The 19467-nt window shown below is 39.6% G+C and overlaps 1 protein-coding gene across 49 annotated transcripts in view; it reads right to left on the reverse strand.

Moving 5' to 3' along the window:
* Positions 1 to 19467, reverse strand: part of NRCAM (neuronal cell adhesion molecule) — a 314922-nt gene that overhangs the window by 255520 nt on the left and 39935 nt on the right. For 42 of the 49 annotated variants that reach the window (XM_024357607.3, XM_063813833.1, XM_009453893.5 and 39 more), the window contains exon 2: positions 2637 to 2794. The exons of 2 other annotated variants lie outside the window; for them this stretch is intronic. The gene's annotated coding sequence lies outside the window, so the exon portion shown is untranslated. Of the gene's footprint in view, positions 1 to 2636; positions 2795 to 3955; positions 4157 to 4614; positions 4733 to 19467 lie in introns of those variants that run through there. 5 more of the 49 variants (XM_063813837.1, XM_054687123.2, XM_054687117.2 and 2 more) reach the window with 2 other exon arrangements.

Raw genomic sequence — 19467 nt, forward strand, 5'->3', positions numbered from 1 at the left:
ACTGATGTCTTTTTTAACTAGAATTTAAACACAGGTGGTTTGATTCTGTTCCGATCTTTCATTTCACTGGTAAAACCAGTCTAGAGAAATAAAGGCTGCCAAAAACAAAATCTATGTTAAAAATTAAAAACTATAAAATTTAAAAATAACAAAGCCTTAATCAGAGCCTCAAGTATTAAAAGAGAATCTGATTGTTGCATCTAGATTGATTAACCAAAGCAAGTGTCATTGGTGTGAACTGATTTACTTAATTCAATTCCCTATTTTAAGACATATAGATAACTTTACAGCTCAATAAAGATTTAGAATAAGAGAAAAAAAGATGAGGTGGAAAAGGCAGAGTGAGATTCAGGAGACCAGGACTCTGATTCCAGCTGTTAGTGTTAAGTAAGTTAATTTTGCCTCAAATTATTTTTCTTGTGTATGAAAAAGTGACAGATTCGTGGACCTTTAAAGTTCCTGGAAAGATGGTAGTGAACTACAGAGAGTAAAAATCGAGCATTTTGTAGCTTTCCAATGGGTATAAAGGAAAAAAATCAGTAAGCTAATTAAGATCACAGTAATCAAATAAAATTCACTCAAAATAGTACTATTGTAAGTATTATTTGGAATTGAAATTTTTACCCTAGACATTCCCTCAAAGAAGGCTGTGAGAATGAATTTCAGCAGTCTGACTTGGGTGGACTTGCTCTCAAACAGTGCAGGCTCTGTTATAACAGGCCTCAACCATGTCCTGGGTGGATGCTGAGAAGACCCAGAGGGAGGGGCCCTAACACCACCCCACTGAAGAATGCAAGAAAGACCCTCTCAGTCTCCCATAAGCAATGCTGAAACACTGGGCAGAGCAATGAAAGTGAGAATTTGACAAAAAATCATGATTGATACTGAAAAAGAATGACATTTGAGAAAGCAAAGCTCCTTTCGTAAATAATTGCTGTAGCTATTGTGAATTAAAATGGAGAATAGCACTGGCTTGTTACTGTCCTTAACTTCAGGGTTCACATTGTTTGTTAAAGACTGCTTTGAATTTCCTTTTATCAAACTGGAAAGGTCACCGTATTTGTCTCTAGGAAAAAAAATCCTAATTTATTATGCCAAGAAAATAAGAAGAAATACTACAGATACAAATGAAACAGCAGATAATGTCAGAATAAAATGAAAATAGAGAATGTGGTAAGTTGTGCTTTCAGTAAATAAATGAATAATATTGAAGGCTTAAATACAAAATCAAATACATAATTAAGAAAATATTTTTAACCATTGCCTATAACTCCCAAGTGAATGTTTCTAGTTCTGAATCTTCCCCTTACCTCCACACTTACACTTCCAGCTGTCTGATGGATATTTCTATCTAGATGTCCCTTATATACTTCAAAGTCCTTCCTTTCCCAAGAATAAATCTGCTTCTCTCCTAAATTCCCCTTCTGGCATCATAATGTTCTCAGTCACCCACATCAGAAATCCAAGAATCCCAAGTCCTGACATTTTCCTACTTCCCATGCCCAATCAACCACCAAATCCAGCTCTTTCAAATTCCCCTTTCTTTCTCTATTCGATGCTGCTTCTAGCCAAATTCTAGTTCTCCTCGCTCTCCCCCATATAATTACAAAATGCATCTTTCCTTCCTTCAATATTGCTCTAGTTCATTCTCTATACTTCCTCCAGTGTAATACACATAAAATGCCAATGACTTCCAGCTGATAACACCTCAGTGCTTCCTGCTCACCTTCCTTTCACACATATGCCATAACTTCTTACTTTCTCACATGGATTTCACACCCCTATCCCACTGCTCCTACCTGCAATGCCCTTGTCCACCCCACCCTGCTCTTTACCTAACTCCTATTCCACTTTCAGGAGCCATTTTAGGGGACACCTCCTCTAGGAAGCCTGCTTTTACACACAGCCCTCTGGCCCCAGACTGCATTAGCTGCCTTTTCCATTCCTTAATACACCCTCAATATACTTTTATCATATAGAAGTTGGTCATATCTATTTATGTGCCTGTCTCTTGCATTTGGCAGATATTCCTTGAAGGCAAGGACTTATCACCTTTGCTTCTTGAGAGCCTAGCAATGTTTACTGAACTGAACTGAAAATAAATGAAACTATGGGGAAAAATATATTGGTGGGTATGAGAGTATTTCTGAGGATTATAAATGTTTAGAAAAGTAGAAATTGTTTTTCTTACTTATGCAAATAATACCTCATGGTTTACAAAGTGTTTTCATAAAAGTTACATCGTTTGATCCTTAAAACAACCCAAGAAGGTAGGGTAAGGCAGATATTGAGGCTGATACAGACCCTAAATACATAAGAAATTTCTCCGAAAAGAGAAACATTATTGATTTTTAAAAGGGGTGTGTGTGTTTGTGTGTGTGTGCTTGTATGTTCAGATAGATCTTCATAAGATCAGAGCTCCAACTTCAAATAAAGTTCCTGTTCGGTCAAAATAGCCAATTGGTTTCCTCCATATTTACTAAAAAGTTTTCCCAAAAAAGAGAAACTATCAATTGTTTATAAAAAAATTTTCAATAACCTGTTTCCCTCTTTTCACTACTTTCCAAGTAGATTTTGGAAGACAGACCAGTTAATTCAGTCTTGTAAAGACAAAGAGAGAACTAATTCACTCTCACCTTCAGAAGGTCCACTGGGCTAGACACCTCCCAAATGTTTTTCTGATTTCTGAAGCTATCCTTTTCTCAGGAGAATGCCAACAGCTAAGACCAGCTTTGGTCGAAGTCTTCAGCAAACAGGGGATAAAGAATGCTGAGAGAGAATGTCACAAAGATTCCTGAAAAAGAAAAAAGTAACACAGGACAATGTAAATTGTTTTGGGTTAATTCTATTTAGCTGAGATTTCATCCTACTATCGTACTAAAAATTGACAAGGGGGACTTACTATATATCAAATTCCATGATTAATTTTAACCTAGCATTATTGTACTTAATGACATCAATGTCTAAGAAATTTTAAGCAACTTAATGGGAACAGGTAATGAAAATAGGTAACATAATTCCAATTACATTGCAGTGTAGGACAGAAGTCTGAATTACCCCTAAATAGCAGGAAACAACTGTGCACACAAATCAAAAAGAAAAAAAAGGCACTTGATCTTATTCTACTCTGATGCTTCATGGGAATACACCATGCTCTATAATCACATCAACAACAGGCCGTGGCGGGGAAGAATCTAATACAGACTGAAAAGAACAAACAATGAAGAACTAAGTATTTGATCAAGGTTGACAATGTCAGAGAGGAACTCAGCAATGCAATTATATTTTAGAGGTGGCTTTGAAGGCGGTAAGAAAATATGGCATCTGGAATAAAGGGGTTGCTGAACACACCATTATAAGAAAGAAAAAGCATAAGGTTAAAGTGGAACAGAATAAAACCTTAATTAAACAGAAGCCAACTAACAGGTGTGCTTGAATATTATGTTTATTACATATCTCACTTTTATGAGAAAGGGTAAAACCACAAAAGGAATGCTTCAAAAAGCTTCTTTTAAACCAGAACTTAGGGTCAGTCTGTAGTAAGAAGAGCAGAAACCACGAGTTCTAGACCTGCCTCCACCACTAACAGTATGACCTTGGGCTTGCTAAGTGCTTCTCAACCCTGCCTGTGCATTAGCACCACTGGGTAAGCTTTTAAAAAGTATCGATGGCTGGGCCACATCCAGACCAAATAAATCCCTGACCAATTAAATCAGAATCTCAGGTGGAATGGCAGGCAACTGTCAATATTTTGCAAAAGAAAGTCAGGGAAGATATTCTTTGATGACCCCTCTAGCTCTAACATTCTGTCTTTTCAACACTTTTGGCACCTGACAACTCATTTGTTTTAAAATAGATAAAATTTAAATTGATAGTATCCAAAACTTTAGAACCCAATAAATAGTTCCCATTTTCAGGAGGCGGGAACTCAGAGTCAAGAGGTACAGTGACTTACACAAGGTCCAAGCAAAGCAGCAGCGTGAGAATGGGGTCAGGTCTTCTAGGGAGGAGAAAGCCAGATGGATCATGAGCTGGGGCCAGACACAACTCTGTTTCAGGATGGGCTGGGTATGATCCAAAGACATGAGCCACACTGATGACTAGGAAGTGATGAAGCTCGTGGCTCTCTGGGCAGGGATGCATAAACACAGGGTTCCTGCTTTTTAAGGAACTACAGGCCAGTTCCAGTGGCTCACGCCTGTAATCCCAGCACTTTGGGAGGCCGAGGTGGGCAGATCACCTGAGGTCAGGAATTCGAGACAAGCCTGATCAACATGGTGAAACCCCGTCTCCACTAAAAAATACAAAAACGCCTGTAATCCCAGCTACTCGGGAGGCTGAGGCATGAGAATCACTTGAAGGCAGGAGGCAGAGGATTTAGTAAGCCGAGATGGCACCACTGCACCAGCCTGGGCGACAGAGCAAGACTCCATCTCAAAAACAAAGGAACAATAGCAGGCAAGGCACAGTGGCTCACACCTGTAATCCCAGCACTTTAGGAGGCTGAGGCAGGTGGATCACTTGAGCCCAGGAGTTCCAGACTAGTCTGGGCAACATGAAGAAACTGTCTCTACAAACAAACAAAAAAAATTATCTGGGTGTGGTGGTGCGCACCTGTGGTCCCAGCTACTCCAGAGGCTGAGGTGAGAGGATGGTTTGAGCCAGTGAGGAGCAGGCTGCAGTGAGCCAAGATCATGCCACTGCACTCCAGCCTGGGCAACAGAGGAAGATCCTGTCTCAAAAACAAAAACAACAGAAAATAGTAATCTTAGTAGCTAAACTACTGAGCACCTTCTATGAGCTAGACACTGTGCCAAGAAGTGCTTTCGTTCTCACAAGAACTCTCTGACCTAGGTACTATTATCATTGCCAATGTATCAATGAGGAAACTGAAGCCAAGAGAGATGAGTCTTGTCTCAAAAATGATGGACCTCGAATTTTAGAATTTTAACAAAGCTACTCTCTCTCCCGACCATGCGTTGCCTCAAAGAAATACAACTCCCTTGCAGGCTGGAGGCAAGGCTGCTCTGCCCTGTTATCTACTTTATCTTTTTTGTCTCAATGCATTCTCACACTGGAAAGTGGAAACAGAAGCCTCCTGGAGTCTCCATGGTGTGGTGCTTTCAGATTTTCTCAGGCTAAACAATTAAATTTCTGTTGACAGAGAATTAACATTTTATGGAATAACTTTTATTCTTACACACACACTTCCAAATTAGTACACTTTGGATGCTGAGATTTAACTGTTTTGGAGAAGTTCAGCTCAGGCAGCCATCAGAAGAGTCATCACTGAAAACTGCCCTAAATAACTCAGTCCATCATAACATCTGAGTTTAAATGCCCAACTGAAATCTCTGGAACATCATTCACAATTCATGGGTAAACAATTTTCCTAACATTCTTACATTCATCTTCAATCCCCTTAAGAGAAGTATCCATGTCGCAGTTTGCTGTCCCATTACATTTACATTAGGTAAATTATTTCTTTTATTTGTACAGCATTGTTATTTACTATAATAAAATCTAATTTACAAATATGTTGCATATGAAATATATTTTAAGAGGCTAATGCAAAAGCATTACTGTTTCTGACACCTTAGGCATATCCTAATTATACTGTGTCAGAATTATCTTCATAGCTCATTTTAATAATAATGTGAAAAGATGGTTTTCATTAGACACATCTGGGAAGAAACAGAAGAGTGGTATTAAAAATAAAAACACAATTTTGGGAGACAGAAGGAGCCTGGAAGGTCACTAAATCCAACCATCTATCTGCCTGTAGCCCATTCCATTTTTAGGAAATTCTATATAAAGCTGAATCTCTCTTCCTGTAGCTTTGACTTATTGCTCGCAATTCTGGCTGCTGGAGCCACACCCAGGTTCATATTCTAATGTTAACTTCCCCAACCACAGCCCGCTGTTAAGAAAAACAAGGATAAGCTATTGTTTTGGTAGAGGTGCTGCTTGGATCAGGAGCGAGCACCTTAGAGGCTGGTGGATGACCCAGGAGGTAGGTTTGTGCAGAGATACGCTAGAACAAAGACAATAGTAAGACAAATTGATCAAACCAGCTCTTTCTGGGATTTAGTTGGATGTTGGGAGTCAGAGGAGAACCTACTAAATATGCAGAGATAGCAGAAAGACCATACGAGAGACCATGTGAAAGGTGTCAGTCCCTTGAGTCATCTCAAACCGAACTTTCTACTTTACAGATCCCAACAGGGCAGCTGTGCAGTAAGCCCCTCCTCCTTAGAGCGTCTTGAGTGAGTTGCTGTTTTCTTTGGCCCAGAGTGCCCAAAGTCATACAGACTAAGATTACAGCACTCCATTTACTGCCATTCTTACAGCTACATTTCAGACTGACAGTTAATATTTCTCTAATCTTTTTGTAGGTCTTTTTGTTAGAAACAAGTGAAGCCTTTATTTTCACAACATCAATATTTCACCTTCTTAGATTGGGTCCATTATCCCAACCTGCTAAAAACTTTTGACTTCCCAATCTCGTCCTTACGAAATATTCATTATGCCATCATCTATGAGTTAGACAGAACACTATCTAGCAAAATATTAATGCTACTAATAAAAAATTTAAAAGCCAGCAACAATACCAAATTGGACACAATTCTAGAGAGCAAACAGTAGTATAAAAATTTGAAAATCAGATTGTTAGTAAATAAATTTATTTTAGTGTATGTCATTACTTAAAATTAATAATTACCAATACTCTAAGTTGATTGCCAATTATCCTGAAAATATAATAAGCTACATAAATGGACATGACCAAGCAATTCATTTGCTGGATAAAGGTTTTAACATTTACTCGTTAGAGACTGCAAAACCCAGAAGAATGAGGTTTCGGCATCATTAGAGAAAATGAGGCCATAGTTGAGATAATTGGTAACATGAACTTTGTAGCTGGAGTAATTACCTGTGCAGTCGACCAAGAAGTTATGTTTGAGAAACATATTGCAAAGACAGAGCCAAGTTAGCTTCAACCTTCCCTGAGGCAATCATGGAAATTAGCAGAATCTGTCATTTTAGGTCATCGGTATCCCCTTGCCAAAGTGAAACTGTTCTCTGAAGAAGATCTCAACTGCTTTTGTCTAATTTAGTTCTCAGTCAGCCTCACGAGATCTCTCCTTATGGTAAAAAGTCTCACACCGAAGGGCTTTTTAAGTTCTCCTGGCTGCTTTTCTTAGTTTTTCTGACTCCACCATTATAGTCAGGTGCTACTTCTCAGGTGGTCAGTATGCCTGCCCAGAGCAATTTAACCCAGCCTCACTCCACTAATTGGATATGCCTGGTCCTCTCCAGGCTGACTCTGGGTAAAGTAAAAGTGAAGTGCCTCAGAGGGAGAGCCCGATGCACGAGCCTATTAAAAAAGCACGAGTGAATGTGTGAATTTCACGCCATCTCTGATGACCATTGAGAGGCCTTTCTGGCTTGCTTCCTTCTTCTCAGTTGTGCTGAATGGGTAAACTTTTCCTTCAACAACTGGTGTTGTAGACCCATTAGGTGCCACAAGAAATGCAAAGACTCTAAGACTTGGCAGCTCCTGCTCAAGAAGAGAGATAGGAGATAATACCAATTTATGTTCTATGGCATTTTGAGGCTTATTTTTCATAGAGGTAATCTCATTTAATACTGAAAACGTTGTTTTTCTAGCATTTTACAGATTTAAAAAATAAGTTTCAGTAAGGAACTTCTCAATGGCTCATCATAGCTAGTAGGTGGCAAAACCAAGACTACAAGTATTTTGTAATTCTTAGTCCACATCCACTGACCCATATGCAGGCAAAATGACCACATAGCAATATGTTGAGTGCTTACTCCATCCTAAATACCGTTAAAACTGGTTAGCATATATTTGATCCTCATGACAACTTAATGAGGTATGCAATTTCAATATCCCCATCTAATAGATGAGAAAACTGAGGCACAGAAAGAGGACTAATGGTCCAAGGTTGTACAGCTAGTTGGGGGCAGAAAGTGATAAACACAATGAGAGCCATGCCACCCGAATGTGGAGGAAGTTGTTGGATTTGTTGCTAGGAAGAACGCTAAGCAAGTTTTGGAACGTTTTCTGGCATTTCCAGAACAGTGAGACTTTTCTTCTCTTGGAAATCTTGTGAGGAGACATTGGCATCAGAGATGAGAAAAAGATGGCAATTCCAAGAAAAGAAGGAAATGTGATTTTTTCCTCGTCCCCTCCGCTATGACTATGGATGTGTGAGTGACTTAGCAGCACAGAGAGCTAGCGGCATATGAATACCATCTGCTGCTTTAATACTTGCTATGTATATTTTCTGTCATTTCAAATTCTTTGGACAGATCACACTGGTTGAGTAAAGCAGAGAGAAGAGACTGTTGGCATTCATGACCTTACATTTGTGGTTTGTGATTTGACAGTGGATACCCAGGAAGCTTATTAAGTGTAGTGATTTAGCAATATGCTGGAATACCAGTTTGCATCGTACAAACTCACTGGCTACTGGGTATTCACACCTCAGTGCAGCTTCTTTGTTCTGAACATGTTTTCGGGTATGAAAAAGCCAGGAGCCAGGAAGAAAGGAAGTGCTCCAGCTTTCAGTGAGTAGTTTTCATGGTCCATACTTGGGACTCAGGGCTTGCAAACACCTCTTTGAACCCTCACAATAATCCCATAAGGTGGACATTATTGCAACAATTTCATACGTGGACATATTAAGGCACAGAGAAGTCTAGTGACAGACCCCAAAGTCAGAGAGCTTGTCCATGTCAGACATGGCATTTGAACCCAGGTCTTTCTGACCCTGTTGTGGCATGGCCTCTTCCATTTCTGCTCAAAGAATTAAGCAAACACACAAACAAAAACTTTGCAAAGAGGAGGGAAAGCCACTAGATGACATTACGTTTTAGTTAAAGTTAGAAAAGCAGTATCTTTAGATATGTTTGATATGTGGAAAAAACACAGGACATTTAGTGGAAATTAGTTCCAGGAAAAAGCCAGCAGCCTCTACAAACCTTTTCATATTTTTGAATTAAGAGGTACCTTAGGTCGGGTGTGGTGGCTCATGGCTGTAATCCCAGCACTCTGGAAGGCCAAGGTGGGAGGACTGCTTGGGCCCAGAAGTTCAAGACCAGCCTGGGCAACATAGTGAGAATGCCTCTACAATTTTTTTTTTTTTTTAATTTAAAAAGAGATACTTTACAGTCTAAGAAGCCAGTCCCCAAGGGACTGCTGTGTTCCCAGGAATTCAGAAGTGGAAGGAGAAATGCATCAAAGATAGGACTATTCCTGGCCTAGCACAGGGGTAAGGGTGTGACCATGGTAAATACTGTGAACAACAAATAAAGGGCTTAGGTGGTCCAAAGGAGACAGAAAGTACTTCTGGCTGGAATCAGGCAGTAAATAATGACCTCATTGAGACACTGGCAGGAAAAAAAGGGGAGAAATAGAATGATAACTCTAGGGAAAAGCAGGATGAGAAGTGATTTTAGGCCAGAGGAGATTTGAGCGCATCTGTAGGCTGACATGTAATAAGAACAGACAAAGAAAGCGAGTGAAGCTGCAAGTTGGCAAGAGTAAACAGAGCCAAGGCCTCATGTAAAGGGTTGGGAATAGGATACACAGGGATTAGGGAGTTTCTACTATACTTCAGCCACATTTTGTGCACATCATAAAAATGTAATCTACTTCAACATGGTAAGGGATACAGAGACTCATTTCATGTCTCCTTCCATGTTGGAGAGAACACTCCTCAGATTGAAGCTTTTCTGAAATGGCCAAAAACTATTACAACAGCCCATATGCAGCAACCTGCTTATTTGCATATTGCCCAGTCTTCTTACTGGAAAACAGTTGGAGTCAGTCAAAATGAAACGAAATGCCAGCACACTTCAACAGTAATACAAATGCCATGCAACCTTGAACTTGAGTTTAATAGAATAAACAAAACAATTTGCTTTGATGACTCTGAAAAGCAACTGAACTTGTTCCAACTTGAGCAGGAGTTTGTTTATTTTGCTTAGCTCCAGTCATTTATTCAAATCACTCAAGAAACATTTAGTGAGAGCCTACTAGGTAATGCATACTAGTATGAAGCTAGAATGCTAATGATTTTCATATTCTTCCTTCATTTCTGCTGGATTATTTTAGATAGGGTTTCATTTTTAGGTGGGGAATTTCTGCAGCTGATGTTTAATAATATTTATTCTTTCTTATCAAAAAATTGTTTTCATTTTCCAAAATATAAAAAGTAAAGAAAAATTTTTAAAAGAAATTTAAACATTTCTTCCATGTTCATGTTCATGTTTTGGTGTATGTTTTCCAAGTCTTTTATTTTTCTTGTGTGTCTGTATTCACTTTTTTCAGAATAGAAGTGGTATCATTCAGCACACACTGGTTTATCAACCTGCTATTCTCACTTAACCATACACCATGAACATTTCCCCAACTCATTAAATATTCTATAAAATCATTTTTAGTGTCTGAATGATATTCTACCATATAGAGAAACCATATCTATTTAATCGCTGCCCTAATATTGGATATTAATGTTATTCCAACTGGCTGACTTTTCATATGATTTTTTTAAAGGTGCGCTATTTTACTAGCACTGGCTGAAAAACCACCAGTAAGATTGTTATACGGAATCTGATATATGGAGCATTATTCAACTGTGAAGTTCCATTTCTCTCATCTCATCTCATCTCGGATCAACTGAACCGAGAGTATTTCAGGCCAAGTACCTGCTCAGAGCACAGCCAGCCCAAATGCCCACTTATTTCTCACCTTCTCCCATCACAGCCCTGCCCTCACCATTTGCTGTAGATCTGTAGTTTGACAGTGAGCAGTCTGCCTGATTGGAAGGGAAGAACAGCTAGAAGTTATGTGCTTACCCAGCTCATGATTTTGAGGCTCTATTGCAGTAGTTCTCAGCTCTGCTGGACTTGGGAATCACCTGAGCTGGTTTTAAAACCACAGGTGATATGTTTACTATCTTGATTGTGTTGATGGTTTCACAGGTGTATGTTAAAATTTATCAAATCGTCCATTTTAAGTATGTGCAGTTTGTTGTATTTAATTATATCTCAATAAAGCTGTTAAAAAAGCAAAACTCCAGATGGCCAAAGCCCACAATTGAGATTCCGATTTAATTGGTCTTGGGTAGGACTCTCCAGGTGGTTGTAATGTGAAGCCAAGAACTATTAATCTAATATATAATGAATCTTTCCAAATTTAAATTGATGTGATTGATATAAAATTGATAAGGGAATATTTTTAAAGAAGTGATTTTATCATTTTCAACTACAAACAATAACAGATTTGTTTTCTTTTTTTAAAAAAACTGCCACCCAGCAATTTAGAGACTTCCTTTAATGATTCATAATAATTCATAAATCCAACCTTTAATCACCTATCATGTACTAGGTACTATGCTAGGTAGCACATAGATTATATGCTTGTATGGAACTGACACTTTTTAAGAGCCCAACATTCTCTTAAATGAATTTAAACTAGATTAAATCCACAAACTAGTTAAATATTGATTTGTCTAGGAAAAACTAAATGGAGAAAATGTAAAAATGAACCTGTTGTGGCCCTATTTGGCGGTCATGGATTCTCTATGAGTGCCATTCAAATCCAGGAGGTTTTGCTCTATTTGCCAAGCTGCTGAGCTGGGCACAGGCTTTTTAGCAAGAATGTGAGAAAAGCTGTCCCGGAAAATTGGAAGCTTCCTGCCAGAGGGCACTATCCTCCCCTCCTGACATATGAGGTTCTATGCCAGTGTCTTCACATACAGATACCAAGACAGCTTCATATCCACAATAAAATAGCCAAAGCCTCTTATTAGGGAAAATTGATATTTAATATTAGCTCACATATGTCTTTACTCCGTTACTAATAAGAAACTTTGAACATAATTAGTGTTGGCTTTGAATGCAGTTTGGAACTGCACCCAGCTGGAAAGGGGCCATGGAGCATTGGGTTTCATTCCTCACCAAGCTGAGCACTCCCTGAAAGGGATTAGAAGAGAAAGAAATGGAGCCGACCCTCATTCAGAAAGAAATGCCCTCCTTGGGTTCAGTGGGATGACTGTAGAGGCGGGGCGGGTAGGAGAACTGGGACTGTCACCCTCCTCAATTCCTTGTCGCCTCCTACCTCCACAAGGCATTGCAAAATGAAATTAGGTGAATGGAGCACTTGAGCTGGGGAACGAGGGGTGTGACATATTCAGGGAGCTGCTTGTGTGAGGGAAGGCACAAAACACCTGCCTAGAAAGAGAAGGTGGCTGTGGAGTCTCACACGGCCCCAGAGGAGTGAGATTTGCTTTGGTCACAGGATGGAGGCTAGGCAGGAATTTGAGGTTAGGATCAACGCGTGCAGAGCATTAAGAGAAATCTAACCTGCAAAAAGGTAGAATTTCCAGACTGCTGACCACTATCACTGCTTCAGCTAAAACAAAACAACATTGAATGTTTTTTTTCTAAATAGAAATGGATGACATATTTTACATCCTGCATAGGAAGGAAAGTAAAGCCATCTGGCAACTTCCAATAACCAGCTCAATGCATTGCACCTCCCACTCCTACGAACAGTCTGTGACAGCCACACTTATACTAAAATCTAAAGCTTCTGACACTTCCTTCCCAAACTTCCCCATCTGTTCTGACATCTCCTGTTGACCTCTCTCCAGAGCCTCTTTAGATCTCTCCCTGGGTCACTCTTCAATTCCATTTTCACCCTGGTGCCATCTCGCGCATCACCCCAGTCTCCAGGCACCAGGCCTGAGGACAGGTCACTCCTCCTTCATTCCGATGCCCAGCTCAGGGGTCCAAGACCCCATTTTGGGGGAGGAGGAGCATGATGGCTTCCCCCATGTTCTAATGGTTTCAACAGCATCTTATATGTAACCTGTAATAGACCCTTATTTTAGTAGTGAAAAATTAAAATTTAGCAAAATTTCCCCTGGCAAAAAAATTTCACACCCATAGAAGCTGTGAACACAAGGTTATGTTTACCTTGTTAGATAAAATAATATGCATAGAATTTTGAAGGACATCTAGATTCTAACACTATCTATATCATAATTTGCAGTTCTCACTAACTTCTAAATAAAAATTGTTTTGCATATTATATCTTTCTTTTTAAAAGGCTGTATTTGAATGATTGATTTCCCACTAAATCAAGCCAAATATGTGTCTCACCTTTGACTTATTCCTGCCACCACCTTGGGTTTGTTTTTAAATCATTACAAAAAGAAGAACCCTGAGCCATTAAAAACTATAGGCATACCCAGCAAATAGTTCCTGACTCGAGAGACTCTCAAATCAATATTCTTAAGTTGTATTTTAGTACAACTGCTGCAAATGTGCGGACCTCAAATTCAAGTTAAAAAAACTTCATTAAAGTACAGATAGAAAAATATAAGCCCATATTAAATAGCCCTTGATTAAATTTGGGTGTTTCCTTATAATTCTAGTCACTATGACTGTATTTCACCCAATTTCTTATTAAGAATAGTCTTGTTATAGTGGTTGCAGTATGCATTGATACTCATCCCACAAACCTTTAAAACATTACAAGCCATTTCATAGAAAGACTAGGGGATAATTTTCTTGGAGAAAAGATGAAGGTGAAATGTGAGAGTGCTCCTTAAATTTGATGGGTTTCTGGGAGTACAGTGGTTGGCAGTCCTCACTGTACATGAAACTCCCTGGGGCACTTTCAAAAACAGTTCTGATGCTTGGGCCCCAATCCCAGGGATTTAATTGGTCTGAGGTAGGGACTGGGCCTTGATCAATTTTTAAAGCTCAATTTAATATGCGTTAGAGGTAAACCTTCCCTGAAGGTAGATTTTACTTCAATACAGTACTAAGAACTTTGTAAGGAGAACTGTCCAAGGACAAAACAGGTCACCTCGTGAGGGTCAAGTCCTTTGTCACAGCAAGTGTGGAAGGGCGGCCTGTATGACTGAGCCCCTATCAGGGATAGTGGAGGAAGTGGTCCAGCATTGGGTGGTTCAGACCCTTAAAACTGATTTTTTCTATACTAGTTCTATCTTGGGTCAGTATTTAAGGTAAAGCAAGCAAAGAAAAACGCCTTGTTTGCTATGTCATCCTTGAAACGAAATAGTTTATATAACATCTTTCGTATCATCCCGATAAAACTTCTTAATTTGCACATAAAATCAAGCACAAAATTTTGTTCCATTTTCAGTTTTATTGTTTTTTTAAAAAAACTTTCCTTCTACAATGAATTGATTATATTCTAATTGTTGATATTTTTTCCAACTTTCCACTACTTCAGCCTATGAAAGGCCTTTTTTAATCAGTTGGCATTTATTTTTTCTTCAATTCATAAAAATAATTCCTCATCCCAAATGTTCTGTGAAATGTTATTAATATAGGACTACCTGTGGATTTCTCTCCAATTGTCTTTTTTTTTTTTCCTTAAGCACTAACATGAAAATTTCCTCTAACCTTTTCTGGGAGATACATTTTGGCTTTTATTTAAAGGATGATACCCTTAAGGTTTTTTTCCTTCAAATTTAAATGCATGAATACTTGCAGGAGCCAACAGGATAGAAAGGAAAAGGTCCCTGAATGTCTCTATCATTAGGTTGGGATTTTTAAAGTTTTGCTTTTTGTTGTTTCTCTATAACTGGGTTGATGTTAATACTATATGCTACTTTACAACTTACTTTTTAAATGTTACAACATGTGTTGAGATTGTTCCATATCAGTAGACATGGGCCTAGATCTTTTTTATTTTTATAAAATAAAAATAAATACAATAAAAAGTAAGTGAGTGCAATGGCGCAATCTCAGCTCACTGCAACCTCTGCCTCCTGGGTTCAAGGGATTCTCCTGCCTCAGCCTCTTGAGTAGCTGGGATTACAGGCATGCGCCACCACGCCCGGCTAATTTTTTTGTATTTTTAGTAGAGACGGGGTTTCACCATGTTGGTCAGGCTCGTCTCGAACTCCCGACCTCGTGATCTGCCCGCCTCAGCCTTCCAAAGTGCTGGTATTACAGGCATGAGCCACCGCACCCGGCCAGGCCTAGATCTTTTAACAGCCACACAGTATGGATGTACCTTAGTTTCGTAACCATTCCACTCTTGACAGTCCACTGTTGAAAGGTACTTAAGTTGATCCATTTTCTTTAAGGAAACAAAACTACAGTAAACAATCTTGTAAACATGTTTATGTATACACAGATCCCCCAAAATGGAATTTTTGGTTCAATGATTATTTACAATGTAAATTTTGATAAAAAATATCAAATTGACTTCCAAAAAGGCTATTATGATTTACACATTCATAAATGTATAAGAAAACTGTTTTTCCATCTTATTGCTAACACTATATACCATCAATTTTCATTATTCCAATCTCAAAGGCGAAAAAAAAACAACTGAGTCTTGCCAAAGTTTAGAGTGTAAGCCAAAGCATGAGCAACTTTCTAGATTGTTGTTAAATTTTACAAAAAAAAACCCAAAAACGATGAAGCTAAATTATCACAGCAAATGTCTGAAATCTACACCCAAACCTGGCATTTTGCTCAGATTCTAAGACTGTGTGAGACCTTTGCAGTAACTCCTTCCTCTTTTCCCCCTCATAGTCACTTACTTTTTATTGTATTTTTAATGTTTTATTTTTATTGACAACATTGTATATATTTATAATGTACAACATTATGTTTTGAAATATATATGCATTGTGGCATGGCTAAATCAAGCTAATAAATATATGCATTACCTCACATATTTATCATTTTTATGGTAAGAACACTTAAAACCCACTCTTAGCACTTTTCAAGAATACAATATGTTGTTAATAACTATAGTCATCATGTTTTATAATAGATCTCTTGAATTTATTCCTCCTAACTTGTTTTGTATCCTTTGACCAACATCTCCCAAACCTCCCTCCCTTCCCACCACCCCAGCCCCTGGTAACCACCATTCTACTCTCTACTTCTATGAAATCAGCTTTTTAAAGATTCTACATGAAAGTAAGATCATGTGGTATTTGTCTTTCTGTGCCTGGCTTATTTCACTAAACATAATGTCCTCCAGGTTCATCCATGTTGTCGTGAATGACAGGATCTTATTCTTTTTATGGCTGTATAGTATTCTATTGTATATATAGACTGCATTTTCTTTATCCATTCATCCGTAGATAAACACTTCGGTTGATCCATGTCTTGGCTATTGTGAATAGTGCTGCTATGAACACAGGAGTTCAGATACTGATTTCATTTCTTTTGGACATATGCCCAGTTGGATTGTTGGATCATATGGTAGTTCTATTTTTAATTTTCTGAGGAGCCACAATACTACTCTCCATAATTGCTGTACTACTTTACATTCTCACCAACAGTGAACAAGTGTTCTCTTTTCTCCACATCCTTGCCAATACTTCCTACCTTTCATCTTTTTGATAATAGTCATTCTAACAGGTGTGAGGTGATATCTCACTGTGGTTTTAATTTACATTTCCCTGATGATTAGTATGTTGAGCACTTTTTCATATATCTGTTGCCCATTTGTATGTCTTCTTCTGAAAAATGTCTATTCAGGTGCTTTGCCCGTTTTTTAATTTGGGCTGTTTTCTTGTTATTGAGTTGTTTCAGTTCCTTATATATTTTGGATATTAACCATTTATCAAATGTATGGTTTGCCAATATTTTCTCCCATTCCAAATAACCCTTTCCTCTTTATAAATCCTTACCACTATAGCCTTTGAAAGAGAACGCAAAACTCACCTCCTCCAGGAAGCCCTCCTTGATTAATTACCTTGATCTCACACGTTTTTATTCTTCCTTTACTCTGATCCTTCAACACTTACATATTTAGTCTAAATTGGCTTTTAGATTTCCCTTTGTATCTCCCAATAATTCCAGTAAGACAGGAATATAGGGGGCAATTAACCAACAGACATCAATAAATATTTATTAAACATTTATTATATTTAGTTATCCAGCCAATAGAAATTCACTTGGTGCTGTATTGAGTCCAATTTTTCTGCTTTCCCAGGTTTGCCTGCCCCTCTCCACACTGCTCCTCTGGCTGCTTGCTCAGTGTAAAGTCCCTGCCACAGCCACCATCTTCTCTCCCAACACCATCAGCTGTCTCAGCCTCTCTGTAGCTGATGGCTCTGACTCAGCCTCTCTGTAGCTGATGGCTCTGACTCAGCCTCTGTCATGTCCACACTGCAGCAGGAGCTACAGCCCTGCACCCTCATCCTGTGTAGCTGCTATTATAGAGACTCTGGCTTCTTGAACCACTTCTACATTCCAACGAAGCACCCTGCTGTGGGGTATAGGATCTGGCTTTCCCAGAGGCTGATCAGAGGGTCATGGTAACATAATCTGAAAACAGGAACTTAAAACTTAATGGGGAAACCTTGACCAGTAAGAGACAGGAGACAAGAAGGAGCTAAAAGATCAATTCCTTGCCATTCCTTCTTGTGACAGACTGTTGCAAAGTACAGTGTGATCCCAAAGACCTGTCTGCAAAACAGTGTGTGTCACAGAGCAACCAGCTGTATTTCCTTGAGAAGCTTTGGACAGCTTGGCAAAGCACTGTTATGTATTATTTGTCTGGCTTCCCCCGTTCCCTCACTATTTTTGTCCTGGAATTCCATCTCCTCATAAAGCCTTCTCAAGTGAGCTCAGATTCTGTTTTCTAGGGAACCCAGGCTAAGACAATTATCTACATAAACTCTCCACTCTACATTAGACTAGCCCTGAGAAAGGGTACAAAAGAGGCATAAAAGAAGTGAATCCTGTCCACAACAACCTCACAATCTAACTGGGGAGGCCAGACTCTACCTATGTAACAATAAGTGAAAAAGACAAAGGAATGAATGAATGTAATCAGAGGGCAAATTGTTCAGTGTTTTAGAAAATGGGAGCCATTTGATACTACTCAGTGTACAGGGCCCAGAATAAAACAAAAAGTATTCACAGAGAAGAGGAAAACTAACAGATCCCACCCAGGGCAGACTGCTAGGAAGAGGGGCTTAAAAAAACACTGGGAAGACAGAGAAGCGGGGAAGACTGCAGGGAGTGTGTTCCCTGGAGAAGAGTCACCTTGGTGAAGCCAGCACAGCCACAACAGTGGGTGTGGTAAGGAGAAGCAGGGAAAGCCTGAAGGACATTGGGTTTCCCTGAACAGAGGGGCTTGCTGGGGAGCAGCAGGGTGAGTCCAGGGTTCATAGCAGAGGGCTGTGGAGGGAAGACAGAGGGGTTTGGAGGTGAAGAGCATTTGCTAGTCCTCATATTACCACAGAAGAGATGAAAAAGAAAAAAAAACACTCCATTTCTTAGGAGGTTGCAGTATAATATTCCCAGCTTCTCCCACACCCTCCATCACACCTATGAGCCAACAGCACAAGGAGTCTGGGGGAAGAAACAAGGTCTTCTTGGCCCGGAGCCTTCTGGTCTCTCTTTCATATCTGCCATCTGACAACAGGGGTACCTTTCCTCGGCAGGCCTGCCTGTGTGAGCAACAGCCCGCGGTGGGACCTTGAGGGTGACAATGTCTAATGGAGAAGGAGGTACCTGGAAGCCCTGTGGCCGCACGTCTAATCACTTCACCAGTCAGCCTGAACTGTAATCAAGCTGGCACTTCTCCTTCAATCTGGTTTTTGTGTCGTCTTTCTCAAATGGCGCAAACTTGGGAGGGAGGACAGGAACATTATTTAATGACTTCCTAAAACATCAAAAGGGGGCTTAGATCTGATGCAATGAGAAATGGGCATGGCAGGAAAGAAGCATGATAAAAAGAGATAATAAATGCTTCTTGATTAAATGGTTGCCCTACATCCTAATTTCTACCCATAAAAAGGAGAAGAAGGCCGGGCGCAGTGGCTCATGCCTGTATCCCAGCACTTTGGGAGGCCAAGGTGGGTGGATCATCTGAGGTCAGGAGTTTGAGACCAGCCTGGGCAACATGGCAAAACCCTGCCTCTACTAAAAACACAAAAAATTAGCCGGGCGTGGTGGCAGGCACCTGTAATCCCAGCTACTTGGGAGGCTGAGGCAGGAGAGTCACTAGAACACAGGAGATGGAGGTTGCAGTGAGCTGAGATCACGCCATTGCACTCCAGCCTGGGCAACGAGAGCAAAACTCCCTCTCAAAAAACAAACAAAAAAACAAAACCAAAAAGGAGATGAGAGGGCTCCGTGGTTTCCACATGGTTGCTCTTATGTAGTTCTTTTTACCCTCCAGTGTTTTTCACAGTGGCCCTCTCTGGCTATATTTCTGTCATGAAGTTCCCTTTTCCTCTGAGAGATGCTGCAAACATTTCAGAAACATTTCACTTGCTTCTTCCAGTCCAGAAGAATAATTCTTCCATGACAGAACGGGGCCAGCTGCTGATGTGAGCCCATCCCTCCAGATCAGCATGACTAAGATATTCATCTTCATGGAGCAAGAATAACTACAGGAGATTTGAATGCTGCATTTGC

The sequence above is a fragment of the Pan troglodytes genome, chromosome 6, assembly GCF_028858775.2.
Source record: "Pan troglodytes isolate AG18354 chromosome 6, NHGRI_mPanTro3-v2.0_pri, whole genome shotgun sequence".
NCBI classification, from domain to species: Eukaryota; Metazoa; Chordata; class Mammalia; order Primates; family Hominidae; genus Pan; species Pan troglodytes.